Source organism: Varroa jacobsoni, unplaced genomic scaffold (genome assembly GCF_002532875.2).
Source record: "Varroa jacobsoni isolate VJ856 unplaced genomic scaffold, vjacob_1.0 contig01769, whole genome shotgun sequence".
Taxonomy (NCBI): domain Eukaryota; kingdom Metazoa; phylum Arthropoda; class Arachnida; order Mesostigmata; family Varroidae; genus Varroa; species Varroa jacobsoni.
The window spans coordinates 39,651-52,895 of record NW_019214689.1 but is presented as its reverse complement, the minus strand read 5'-3'; the positions used below and the strand labels follow the sequence as shown (position 1 = coordinate 52,895).

Sequence of the window (13,245 nt, the reverse complement as noted above, 5' to 3'; positions counted from 1 at the left end):
AAATCACCTGTCCGAAGAAAATATCGAAGACTTAAGGCCACTAAAAAGTCTAGGATTTCATCAACAGGACCCATGGTACCCATTCGCCATAACAATCATTTGCCAACGCTGAAATTTTAGTCAGCAATGGTCGAATGTTCATGGTTGCCATATCACCGTACTCAGATAGATATGAATTAGTAACACAGATGATGCCGTGCCCTGAAATTTGCAAAAGACGAGCTTCATAGATTATTGAAACTATTTACTGATTAACCGATCCAATGAATTGGCCGCTTTGAAGTACGATACCTCAAAAACAAATCAAGTTCGAATGATAGAACTTTTATTATATTACTATTGAATAAATGCAACATTAAACGATGTTAAATTACAATTCTATTAAGGAGTAACAACGACACAATGGTCTCCGTTTTGCCACCGCTGGCATTTATAACAGCAGACGGCTGATGGCCGGGATCACCGCTCACTTCCACTCCACGTCTGAAAAGGGAATTCATTTTCGACAAAGAAAACTTGTAACCAAAATATGGGCATTAATTTTCATACCGTCAAGTTATTTACCGGCGAAGTTTTTCTATGCTTTAATAAACATTATGTTCTGTGTACCAACGAAAGCGTAGAATCTAAGCTTTGTCGAACAGTTAATAATATCGTATTTTCAATCGTTAAAAAATTGACCTTCTAGGTACAAACATACGGAAATTAGTGATTTTAATTAAATACAATAATGCAGAGCAGGCAATCTACCACAGTTCAAAACTTGGCATAACTATGAAAACGTATCTAATGGCAGCTGTACGGCCGAAAAGCGGACCTATAGTCTCGGAATACATCCTTAGTTCATCTTTTTCCACTCGGCATAGTTCATCTGAATAGCTGCTCTCAAAGCTAATGATTATTAGAAGGCACTGCAATCCAACGTTACTGGAGATATTACCGACTCTGCTGCTAATAGGATCCCTTCAGCTAAACTTCCCGGCATAAAAGTACTTCTAGAAGCTTCGATCCTGGACCAAGAAAAAACCTATTTGAAAATGAAATTTATTCAGGTATTGCACAGGACTGTGTACGAGGTGCAAGGTGTAAGTTTTTTTTTATAAGCGTACTTACTCGCTACACAAGACACTTTGCTTGGGTTCCAGAGAACGTTTTCATAAGCGGTTCATGTTTGTTAGACAGAGGTTTTTGTTGTTGTTGTTGTTCAAATCAATTACGATGCAGTGCTTAAAATTACATTTATGATGATAAAAAAAAATAGTGCGTTCACCAAAACCATGCTTGCGTTTTACTGGATCGGGATGAAGCCTATTTCAGCACGTGGATTGACATCTACTTGTGCTTCAGTCGGTGTAGCTCCCGCTGATAACGGCCCAATGAACGTGCCTAGTTTTTAATTACGTGCTTTTTGTAGCATGGCCTGTTCTTCTTCATGTAACCTGCGAACTAGTGAGGGAAAGCCAATTGCAGGAACTCATGGTAAGCTGTTCTAAAGGCGCCATTATGCGGTATCATAGCACAATTATTTTCATCGGCTTCGTCGCCACTTATGTCAACATCGACAAATTTGATCGATCTATTATTGTCTGCTTCAATCTATGCAAAACATTAGCTTTTCCTGCACTCTTCTCTTTGTTTTACCACGTTCCCTTCCTGCTGTGGATCTCGGTATTGCCGGAGTGTATAGCATCGGCTAATGACTGCAATGTCTGTCAGAAGGGTAGAAATGCCATCAGTTGGGGCTTATATCTTGGCCCGCACGATCGCTATATCACTTATGATAATCGACATCTCACCAGCGAAGTGGGTGCAAACAAACTTTTTCCATTTTTATCACTTGACCGGTACAGCTTTGTGCAAAGTTACTGGAAAGGTCTTCAGGTTTCGTTAGAACTTCAAATAGATTAATGGTGTTGTTGTAAGTCAACATCCTGCGACTGATGTCCCAGCCAATGATCCAATGCGACCCCAGAAGCGCGGAAATGAAATTTAACATCTGCCAAAACTTAAACTTTGATACAGACGTTTTAATCTGATTGTCGACTCATTATTTCAGTTCTGATTATTTTAGATGCTGCATAATTGGGGCTTGTTTTCTCTACCGTCTTGCTGGTTTTTTAATAAGGCGAAAAGTTCTGACAGGCAGATAAGCTCAGCTATAACTTCCCATGCATAGTGTAGTTTACTTTGATGGGACGGTTGCGAGCGCTTTGCAAATACAGGCTTAGGTCGTACCGGTATAGTGTGCATAGTGAAAATCACAGTCACGTATTGCTCCGCTGTCTGATAAACCTCTATGTTTCGAGTTTTACGTCCGGTATCGCGATTAGGAATCATTCCATTAGACGAACGGCTGGCTGGTTCCCAGCATGAAATGAAGTCTGTCTGTGTCCGGGTCACAAGGCGCGTTGCGAGGTCACTCGACAAAAGCAGGTAGCTTAGCTTTTCACATTAGATTTCGAAGTACCTATATACAACTGAAGACAGCGCCATTGCTTTACATACTATCGAGAGAAACCAGAGCGAGGCGACAGTGGGGCAAGGTTCGACTAAAAGCCATAAATACTCAAAGCTGAAACGGAATTAATCCGTGAGCAAGGAGGACAACGTAAACACTTACTGATATGTTCCTTTTCAAATTACCGTCATGATTACGGCCTGAATTTCGTCTGTGGCCTGGAAGAGGATAGAGGAAACTCTAAAAACAATTCAATAAGGATTAGGTTTAGAAAAGCGCGGACGTCGAAGGCAATTTTCTCCTTAGTTGTCTATGAATAGGACGAATCACGTTTACAGGTCAAGTTCGTCTCCACGTAGTTCAAGGTTAATCATAACAGGTGTGCAAGAGTGGTTTATTATAAAGTAAAAAAATTGTAACATTTGAACACAGATAATTACTTTCATTCCCTAACAGTTACCTTCATAAATTGTTGTGCCAGTCTGGTCCTGTTCTTAAATAAGGCAAATGATCTTTATTGTCAGAATCGAGCCGAATCGAAAAGCCGAAATACGGTGTTTAATTGTTGTGAGTAAGTAAATCTACGTGTGTCACTTATGTTTCGATAGCTATTGAAGACAACATCGAGAAGAACTTTTTAGGTTGTCGGCCGCAAGGTCAAAAATCGAGAACTCGAATACTAGCTTCAGTAAGGCACTGATCATTTTCCTCGAGACTTCGACGAGCACTGTTTCTCTTTTGCCTGTGTATTCATTAAACGATCATATCGATTTGGTGCTTAGATAAGTTAAACGTATTAACTGAATAGAGCTTTCAGTAGAATACTTAAGGGTTGGTAATTAGTTGTTACAGACACAGTCAACCCTTTATTTGTGCCCGCGTAATCGCTTCATAACGTTTATTCGATCAATTAACCTTCAATTTTGTTCTTATTGCATGTCAATCTGGAACAAACTCGCGTTTGTTTCTCGTACGGACAAAAAAAAAACTTCGACTGGAACTTTCGCCCATGATTATATCGAATTGGATTGAGTAACTTCGTCTCGCTCCAGGTTTGCCTGTGTCTTCTGGCTTAGCTATGAAAGGTACAACCGCAATAACTGTACAGCGGAAGCGTTTGCTCAAACAATTTATTAATTCATTTATGTCAAGATTCATCCATAATATCATTGTGACAAATAGAAAAAAAGCAGCATCCACAAGCGAAGCATCGACAGAGCACGTCAATTGATGTAATAGTTTGACTTCAAAATGTGTTTAAGCCAAGAGGAACACGAGAAATCTGCTTTAATTCAAAAGCAAGCACGGACGGACATTACAGGTGTACCGCGGTTCAGGTTAGTCCAGGTACTTAAAGTTTTTGTCAGACATATAACCACATTAAAGGTACCGACCGATTCGCTACTGATTCGATCGAGGGCAAAGCTAGTTCGGCTATATTTTTTAAGTTTTTATAATATCATCGAGCTAGTATAGGTGTATGGGTAGGCCATATGGTATACATCAGCAGAATCTGTACGGTTTCAGTTTTAATTTTCGTAAATTTTTCCTTCCGCCAAACATAAAAATTGAGCGACGTTCTTTTATTAACGCCATTGGTACATAGGAAATTATTGAAGTGCCGCTCAGTCACGCTACATATTAACTATTCTGAAATTTATTTGACCTCAAAAAACTAGTAAAATTGTGTAAGAAAATAAAAAAAATAAGCTTTATTTTATAGCTTCCTTGGCACGCGCTACTCTCATACCGACGGGCGATTTCCGAACTCTCTTGTCCAACTAAACAAAGTACATCATTTTCACCTAAGCAATACGACACATTAATTAAAATCGGGCTTTCGAAAACAATTGATTTCCAGTTGTATTTCAGACGTGATCTAGATCAGCCAAGCTGAAATTTTTGCTCCCTATAAATTTAGCACAATATATATTGTAATAGTTGGAGTCGATACGTTACCCCACTCTAAATTTTTTCAACTTGGAAACTTGATTTTGGTGGCTCTATTTCGACAAACATGTTATTCACATTTCTAATTAACACTTGTGCTTTTTTTTTTGGATTTTTTTTTGTGGAATTTTTGAATCAATTAAATGATCGACAAGGCGAGACTGTGTAAGAATCTTAAGTGTCTAAATGCATAAAATCAAGCAGTCTTCACGAAGTTTAAAAACAAGTTACTACAGTAAATACTACCTTAGACAGCTTAAAAATAATGTAACATTTTTGTAATAATAATTTTTTTTTTCGTACTAAGCCGTTTTTGAAAATTCCCATGTGGTCCAGATTAGCGGCGCACGATCGAGCGTACGCATTTGCAAAACAATTGGGCTTACGTTTAGTTCGATATGAAAGTTCCATATGTCGAAAGGTCTCCGGATAGTGCTACACGATGAGCATTTTGCTAAATGCTAGTAATGTCCACAAAAAGTAGATAACTATTTAAGGCGTAGAAGGCACCGACATCGCTGTTTAGTATAGTTTTCTCAAACCCCTTTCATTATCGAGCGATTATTGGTAAAAAATAGATCCTATGATGTATTGCATTTTGTGAAAGAGTCGTTGCTCAGTGTTTGCTCTTCTTAACACAGATGGTAAAAAAAGATACGGGTCATGATGCTTGTACAACTGCATATTCAGGCGGGCATTGGTGCGGCCTGAAACCACATGAGGCATCATGACCATTCTTCAAATATAGGTTGCATACGCGGATCCACGCCTCAGCACAAACGGCGTAATTGTTTTTCTCTATAGGTTCACTGCTGCACAAAACCACGTTCATCCTAAGCTAGAGAGGGAAGTGCAAAGTACCCATAATTCGAAAATGGGGATAGCCTACTTTGACGATACTGCCACGATAACCGTCTTATATATTAAGTACGCGCTTTGAATTCATTTAACCTAAGCGAACCGTATACGAAATTCAACATCAGCATTGTCTCTATCAAGTGGTCCTATTATTTACCTTGGTTTCCTATTTGAACAAGAACACGCGCAACTTACTCTTGTTGGCATTTCAATAGCAGGCGTATCATCTATTTCGAACTCTAAAATCAAGAAGGCTCTGTTAATCATGACACAAATATGTTGGTACCAATTATCCTGTTATATGTTTTTGACTGTAAGGTTAGTTTAGCGGTGATCGGCTAGATGAGCCGCACGATAGTTTAATTTAGCTCCTTCTAACACGTCCGTTAGAAACCTCTGTCTGTAAGGCACTTCAACTCTGAACTGGATTTGCCATTCTAAGCTCCATTTTATCGCTGCCTTGTCAGCCGTTCTGTAGTCAGTTACTTCATGGGTAAATCTAACGGCGGCTAATATCGCTCGACAATTATTGATTCAGCCTGATTTAACTTAGATCTATGGGTCATAACTTTCCGGCGGATCGTTCTTCTTAGGGTTTAATTCATTGGAAAACATAGATAAACAAAACTTAGCGTTAGAACAAAGAAAGTTTATTTTAAAACGCTACTGCAGGCACTAACATGTAGCCGCAGGGCGGTTTAGGTAAATCCACTTAGGCGACTCGCATACAAGTTACGCTCGAAGCGGACGGAGCTGTTCAAAATGTTTGTAGAAAAAGATCCGAAAAACCGCTACGAGTACGAAGTGTCACTTGTGCTCCAAGACGTTGTAATTGGAAAAGAAGCTATGCTCCAGCAACTGTACGTGCTAGCAATAGAACGATATGGAGCGAGGAAAACATACATACATACATAGTAAGTATATGGGTACATAGGACGGCCAACATTCGGGGAAGACTGCTTGAAGCGATGAGGCTACGTTCAAATGGCACTATACAATACATTGATATCATTGCGCTTATTGGTCCACTGTTAATTAAAATGTCACGCTGAAGCACCGCGTAGGTTTATGAGCGTTCGTGTACAGAGCGGCATTTGAGGCATAATATTTATTCGACCTTCAGTTCAGTAACCAACAGGGGAACCTGCATATCTTGACGACAGTCTTCTAAATAATGATGAGTCGGACAAGAAGCCCCATCGAATATCTTCCCATTGATTGCGCAAGAATACGTCTTAACACCAGGCGAAATATTAATTGGGTTTGTGCGTCAATAGACCACCACTATCAGCCGTGTATTGATTAGAACGCTGATCATTTTTAATATCTGCGCCTAGAGGGAAACGTGTACGTTTTATATAGGTCATTCTGCAGTTAGGTGTAAATAAAAACTCAAGTATTGTGTATTCGCTTTTTAGAATACCTGTAAAAGAGTGATATTCTTTCAGTATTACACAAAAAAAAACCTGGGCATTGGGCATACTGGCTTTACTGCTATTAAAACTTCAGTTGTCACCCTAACCCAAAATAAGCACCCTAAACTAAGCATAAATAGGCAAGCTTATAAAGTTCCAATCACATAGCTTAAAACAACGCCCTGTAAAATTTCACTTAGACTTGAAAGAACTTCTATCAAATGGCAGCTGCGTTCCTTTGAAGTATCTTATGGTTAACAACAAGTAATGGGCTTTCAACGACCAGGACATAAGGCAACTTGGACTACGCTTCATATTGGACGCTTACAAATAGCGAAAGAAAAAACAGTCCCGAAATTATTTTTCTGTAGTGCCAACGGTCGAATCTTGGACCACGTTAAATTAATGGAGCGTTTCGAAGTTAGATTTGACAACGCTAGCGGTTTCTGTGACGGTGCAGCGGTAACGTAATTGTCGAAAGGTGGCCTAGCGTGGTAAAGGAGAATATACACGCTTGGTCCTGGGCAACAGCGACACTTAAGTAATATTGTAATAGACTTTTTTGGAAATTTGAAATATGTATTTAGAAGAGCAGCAATAGTCATACATGTAAATTAATCGTTTGTGCTAATCAGTATAACACGGTCAGCCTATATAATCCCAATGAGAAATCTTTTAAGGTGTTCGGGGCACAAAATCCTATACACGGAAATATCATTTGCAGCACAGTTGTAGGTGGTTAGAGCGATTCTTAACGCCGGTGTTAAACTTAAACGTTAAGTTTTTTCAATATTAATTATTAATAAAGCTCTCTCAAAAGCAATCAAGCCGGTCTGACATAGTTCCAAATCATACCTGTACAATAGCCACTATAATAATATATAAACTCTATAACTTTGAATTTGTTAGGAGAATGATTGGTAATTTTTTTTCTTCAATAGATAAATATGTGTAACTAAAGCACTAGATAGACAAGTAATGTAGCCGTTGAACAATGGAGGGAAAATAGACTATTGCTATTTTATTTATTATATTTTTATTATATTTACTTACAAATGCTTGAGATCTGCTTAGTTTCTCTTTTTAAACTCTCACTGGAATATGAAGTCTATACGGTGGGCGTTAATCGTCCCGTAGATGGCCATTAGTAGTAGATTTCGAGCCTCCAAATAGCCGCGCGTTATGATTTAGCATCAAAAATAAACATTCGCAAAGGAAGCAATTTTCCATATGTATAAGAAATATCATTTCTGATAGTTCCAGATGTTAGTTTCTTTTGGCCGTCATGAGCTTACATTGAAAAAATAAGAGAGCTTCCGATGTCGAGCAATTAGAGTCCCTAACGTGATGTACCAGCGATCTGATAAACGTACCTTTCGCAACATAACGTTTCCAAATGGCCTACAATTACTTACCGAAATCCAAACCTAACCCCAAGTGACGATGAACGGCTTCGAAATGAATGAACTGAAGCTATCATATGATCAGCGAACTTCATGGCGCTGATATATATATATTTTTTAAGTAAACTAATAACATAAGTTTTAAACGAATGGAGAATTCATACGCAATTGAAGTAAGATAAAAAATAAGATTTCCTCATCGAGATGATTCTGTCCACTTCTCCAAAAACTAGCGACAACCCTTTTTGCAGGATGAATTGATCAATACTGCTTAACGTTTCCAACTGCCGAGTAAACATCTGATGGAGAAAATGTATACAAGAAACAACGTATGCGCTATAGTGACTGTGTGAAGTGCAGGATGCAAATCAATAGTTGCACTCCTGCAAAAAAGGCGTCTAAGGAGGAAATGGGGCGAGGTGTATCTTCTGCAAAAACCCCCCTCTGCCGTGACGTTTCCGTAATCGCATATCCATAGCAGTAAATGTTTAAGTGCCGAAACAGAAATATCACGCTCAATAACAAATATATAATAAAATATAATACCTGCCTACCAGTTCATAGGTGTGATAGCGAGACCCGCCTTCGGTCGTCGCCGGTTCGATGTAGCCGTATGCATTAGACATCGGTATGGTGAGCTCATTGTAACAACACCTTCAGAACAAATCTCGAGATTAGATGAGAGTCATTTTTGAGATAAAGTGGGCCTAGTAAGATTAATACCGTGAGGCGTTGGCCGTTAAAACGACTCGAATTCAGATTGAGTGATTAACCTAAAAGCGTGATGGTATATCGTACGATTAACGAGGGACATAAGTCGCTGCAGGTACTTATGTCTGCAGTGTTTGCTTATGGTGAAACTTGGAGGAACTTGAACGTAAACCTAACTTTCAACTTTACATTAAACAAAAAGAAAGTGCAATTCCTTCCGTCTTATATTTAAAAAAACCAACAAATTGATGTTCGATGATAGCGTTGCCCAGTAGTAAGCTAGCCTAACCATAGAGATTTTACAACTTTTTGGTAAAATGGCAATCCGAAAGTATTCACGCAGGTCCTATGGAGTGACAAAATTAATTTCTATTTTCACTATTAGGTGATATTTTGAGATGGACCTTGACAAATTCGGAAGCGCTAAACCTTCTTCGTTCTGTGGAATAGCGGCGCACCGTTTAGGTAACTGAAGACTAATTTCAGACGTTTTCATGGTGGTGTAGAGCTCCAGATCACGTTACCATAGTGCGTTAAGATTTTAACTTTATGAGCATTTATCGCGAAATTAATGAAATCCCACCAGAGGCTTCGTTCTAGGAGTTGTCGGTCTGAATAAATTGATAATTTAACCTATACTCTCCAATGATTACCTGACGGTTGGGCTCGGATGTCTGTTATATGCATAAGTAGATACCTCTTGTTCGTATGTTGTTTACTTGTTTCGCAGGCTTTAAGTCTTGCGGCAACCCCGATAAATTGGTTTCCTTCTAAGCGAAATAAATCTTCTAAATGGATCTTCCCTGAAAAAACCTCTCCCTTCAGAAAAGAAATGATTGAAATTCCTAAGACGAGTAGTTCTTCCCAGGTACTCACGAAAACACTCGATTGAAGGTCTATGTCGATGATGTACCATGGCGATTTGATAAAAAAGAGTTCTATAATGCGTTTGGAAATTGAAGGCATACGATCAGGGGGCAAATTCCTGAGTAATGATAAGGTTAAAAAAAAAAACATTCTAGAAAATATAACTGGCGTATATGATGATGGTAATCTAGAAGAAGGATATCTGACAAAAAAAAGTAATTTTTCGTCATTTTCGTCACGCAGATAAACTACACGTAAGAATCATTCTTACTATTCGCATAATCGTCCTAATTCTACATGCTTTTTTGAATTATCGATGTACACTAGTTATGCCATTTTATGAGCATACATTTAGTAAATACTCTGCCGGCCATTAACTACGAGGACATGGAAATTGGCCGTAATTCAGTGAAGTTGGCGCAAAGAAACACATGCCTTGCTCAATAGTTACGTAAACAGCTCATTGAAGCACCCTATCATCGCTTTCCAAAAAATTAAAAATGGCCGAAGGTCACCCACCTCAGATCTCTTGCGAAATCCAAAGCACACGCTTCAATGATCTAGAACCGGCAAAACAAAGGGCAAGCATGGCGCCATAAAATCTGACCACAGGTTTTTTTCGGCCCTTTTTTTATGCAGCAAATACGCATGGACTAGAGTTGGTGTGTACATATATATATATATATATATATATACATGCAGTGTATAGTGTCGTACTTCGACGAAAAGCCTATGTTTTTCTACAACCCTAATCCATATCGAGTAAATCTAAAGATGAGCACTGAGCCGCGTAGATGGTATTATAATTAGGTCCCCTCTTATACATACATGCAGAATAATCTGTCCACGAAAAATCTTCCAGAGCTCCAAACCGATCGACTAAAGATTGCGTGTGTGACATTAACCTTTAAATGAAGAAATTTTAGATCTCACCTGACAGACTATTCGAGCTGCTTGATAAACGGTGTCAAAGAAGATCTTGTCCTATTGAGAGATCTATTAGCTGCCCAGATCAGTGGAGTTGCATATTGCCATAGTAAAGCTAAGCGGTTATCAGCCAACTTGTATTGAGTGAACGTTTTATACTGTCAATTTAAGTATCTCGGCTAACAAATTATACAACGATAACAAATATCGATACGTTAATTGCCATTTTCGGCCAAAAAAATTTAACGATTTTAGACAATGAATTGTGTTCTTCTATGCCAATTATTATAGATCTTGACCAATATCCTCAAATAAATGCTTGAGCCCCTTTTCCGGCCACAGTGCGTAAAGTACATCTTCGACGTTTTTAATTTTTAGGAGGACGCGGCTACCTACATATAATAAAAAACAAAAAAAAAAAAACTGTTTTGGTTTTTCGTTGTTAACTATTCCTAAATGTACAATACGTTTCGTCGATTTTTTTCATTGGACATAGGAGTAAACGAATGCCGATATCCAATGTACATATGCAAGTTAGAGCTAAATTTCCACCGTCCGCTTAAGTCGTTTTAGAAACATTCGTTTCTTCCTGTAATAATTCCGTATTGTTTATCAATGTGGTAGTTTGTATCTTGCGAGCACGGCATTGAATCAAGTTTGACAGAATTCGGTTTTTTTTTGTACAGCTTCATATATACGGCCGGAGCAAAAGCTGAGCATAAATATTAATGTATGTGTCTGTGGCAAACAAATTGTGCCAGCATTGAGCTGAGCGGTCTTCGGAATCGAACGTTGCTTACCATTATATATCTAAGTTGATATTATATATACATATATGTTATATAGCTAAACTTATTTGCTGGACACAAATCACCATTAGATAGAATACACTGCATAACTAGATTTGCGGCAGGCCAAGGACGATTTACTTTGTCAAATAAATATACAGGACGAGGTAGGACTGCACGATACGGGAGGTCGTATAGAGCTCTCCGTTCCTTCTAGCAAGAAAATGTTAGTGTGGGATCTTGAGTTTGAAAAAATTAATTTACATAAGACAGCTAAATACTTTCATCGTACGGCATTGAACGTCTGTTGAATCAAAGGCTATCTTCTATGATAGGTTTGCGTTCAATGCCAAACTAAGAGTTCATTACATTGTATCACATAATTACTCTCGAGTCTATTCGCGACTAAGGTGAGGCCCTGTAAGCTGCTGGGTTTTGGCCATACATGAAACCGGTTACTGTCAATGGTAATTTCACAGATAAGTTGAAAGAACGTCAAGCTAAACGAGGGTACCGTAGTTTCCCATGCCTTATGGCACGCGTCGTGTCGCATCTTGTTGCTTCTGGAAAAGTTTTTAACGACTTTCATTGACATACAATATAGTCGACTGGTGATCTATAATAAATTCTGATTTATAATAATCATTATCCGAATTTATACATGCGTAATTACTTATGCTAGAGTTATATATAGTTACGTTACCTTTGCATTGGAGAATGGTGGGCCTATTTATTACTGTTTTTCCTTGCTCTTCAAACAAAATTCAAGCGAATACGCCAGCATTTAAGTCGTTCAAAAACCATTTTTGAGCTGTGCAGCGCGTTTTAGTAAAAACGCGGTTTTTAGTAAATTTAACAGAATAGTGATTATAAACCACCGGCTTCCCTAGGCCGTAACCCTTCTAAGAAACAAAAGCATTTTACCTTTACTCTCACTGATGATAAGTGATTCATTTGTACGAAATTATTAGCGGACGATATAGGACCATTTTCGACCTACACAAACCACCTTTTAAGGCTACATGGAGATCTTTCATTGATAGTTTCCCGAACATGAACTCACTTAGGCGACACACTAGAATATATTAATATAGCTTCTTCTTACCTATGGCATACTTTAACCCACATAGCCTTTATACCCTCTATCTATCGTTATGAAAATAGTCGACAAATAACTTCAGCTTTTACTTACGTATGACTTGTACCTAAATTGCAAAAGAACTTCTATAAAATGCACAACTTTTCCTCTGACTGCGAATCGTTCCTGTTCTACGCTGATAACGGTGGGTTATTGATTTACCGACTTGAACAAAGTTTAATTACCACTTTCAAATGTTCTTGTGCCGTTGATTTTTTGACGTAGACTTTATGTTTAAGGTATTCCCATAGGAAAGCGTCCGTCGGCATCAAATCTAGAAAACCGGCAGGGCATTCTATAGGATCCCCTTTTTTCAACCCTTTTTTTTGGAAGATTTTCGTTACAATATACATTTTGCTGGAAACAGAATCCGTTACCCCTATCAAAGTCTTCCAGGACGCATTGTGCAAGTATTCTCTCCATTATAAGGCCAGCAGAAAAGCAGCCCAGCTTATCCTTTATCGCACCACAGTAGAACTCCTTGTAAGTTTACATGGTGTTCTTGATAAACACGCGGATTTACCGTTCTCCATTGTTTAAGTGCATTTAATTCGATTAATTGTATGATCGTAAACGTCGTTTTATCATCGCTTCTAACGATCCGCAAGCTATACATCATGTTTATATTTTTCTAGGTGCTATTTGCAAAATTGTTTTCTTTGGCCCGGATCATCTTTATCGATACGATGTTGCAGTGTTGAAATACAACCTCTTAAATTGTAACATCTTA

General features: G+C 38.4%; 1 long non-coding RNA gene across 4 annotated transcripts in view; it reads right to left on the bottom strand.

Annotated features, from left to right (window-relative positions):
- Nucleotides 1–23: 23 nt before the first annotated feature.
- The window catches only part of LOC111272197 (uncharacterized), a 41,560-nt gene continuing 28,338 nt past the window's right edge, over nt 24–13,245 (bottom strand). For 2 of the 4 annotated variants that reach the window (XR_015315624.1, XR_015315625.1), the window contains 3 exons: nt 8,631–8,738; nt 375–483; nt 24–201 (listed from right to left, as the gene is read on the bottom strand). This is a non-coding gene — a long non-coding RNA (uncharacterized LOC111272197). Of the gene's footprint in view, nt 202–308; nt 484–8,630; nt 8,739–13,245 lie in introns of those variants that run through there. The other 2 variants (XR_015315626.1, XR_015315628.1) reach the window with 2 other exon arrangements.